Source organism: Cyprinodon variegatus, unplaced genomic scaffold, assembly GCF_000732505.1.
Source record: "Cyprinodon variegatus isolate N-32 unplaced genomic scaffold, C_variegatus-1.0 Scaffold1338, whole genome shotgun sequence".
Classification (NCBI taxonomy): domain Eukaryota; kingdom Metazoa; phylum Chordata; class Actinopteri; order Cyprinodontiformes; family Cyprinodontidae; genus Cyprinodon; species Cyprinodon variegatus.
The window spans coordinates 153029-154425 of NW_015151791.1; positions in this window are offsets into that span (position 1 = coordinate 153029).

The window sequence follows — 1397 nt, forward strand, 5'->3', positions numbered from 1 at the left end:
TTGGAATTATTTTAATTGATGCATTAAAAATGTTATTACTGTTGCAAATATTCATGAGATTTATACTGGGGCACAGCTCATTTATACTGGGGCACAGCTCATTTATACTGGGGCACAGCTCATTTATAGTGGGGCACTGCTCATTTATACTGGGGCACAGCTCATTTATACTGGGGCACAGCTCATTTATACTGGGGCACAGCTCATTTATACTGGGGCACAGCTCATTGATACTGGGGCACAGCTCATTTATACTGGGGCACGTGCCCCAGTAAATGGGGTCTGGCGACGCCGATGGTTCGATGCCTCGTGAAGCCTCATCTCACCATCACTAGTTATTTCCCTGCAGCCTTTCCAGCCTGGTGGAGGAGGACAGTTTAGTCTCTGGTGTCTTTGTTTGGACAGCTCTTTGGTCTGTTAGTAGTGGGATTCTTACTGATTGTCTGAGATGAACAGGTGTCTTTATGCAGCTAACCACCTCAGACAGGTGCATCTAATTTAGGAGAATAAATGAAGGTGAACATTTTGGCTACGTTCACGCTGCAGCCTGAAGTCACCCAAATCCGATTTTTTGACCCATGTGTGACCCGGGTCTGATCTTTTCATGGCAGTCTGAACAACACAGATCCGATTTTTTCCAATGCGACCCAGGTCACTTGGCTCTGTGGTCCTGAATCCGATACGAATCCGATCTTTTCAAATCCGACCTGTGTGTGAATGGCCAGGTCGGATTCATCCACACGTGAACGGATGAATCCGACCTGAACGTCATTAATAAAGGTCACTATGCTGCGTCTTGCTACGCAGAAGCGGCAAAAAAACAACAACCATGGCGGATGATGATGCGTAGAGCAGTATTCATGTTTAAACATATTAAATAGATTGAGTTTCTATGGTTGGAAAAGATCACTAGATGCGCGCCGGCACTACCAGCCATGTTTACTTCCAGAAAAAAAGAGCAGGCCGGCCTGTGAGGTCACTGCATCCTCTACTGCGCATGCGGGACACATGCGTCGTATGACTGCAGTTCACACAGGAGATCACATACAAGTCGCATATATTTGGAAATATGAACAGCAATGCAAAAAAAAAAATCGGAATAGAGCATCAAGGCCTGCAGTGTGAACATAGCCTCTGACGGCAGACTAACAGGTCTAGCTTAGACTTAGACTAGACAACCTTTATTTTCATTTTGTAAACAAAATTTAATTTTGTTTTGTTCAGCTGATAGACGTGTTCTAATACTTATTTGCAGCTGTATCATACAAATAAATTGTTAAAAGATCGTAGAGTGTTTCTGTATGATTTCTGTATTTTATTTTAGATTATGTAATTTCAGACTCTCCATGATTTCTATGTGTTTAAATACACCCTGCTATATGTATTATATATATATA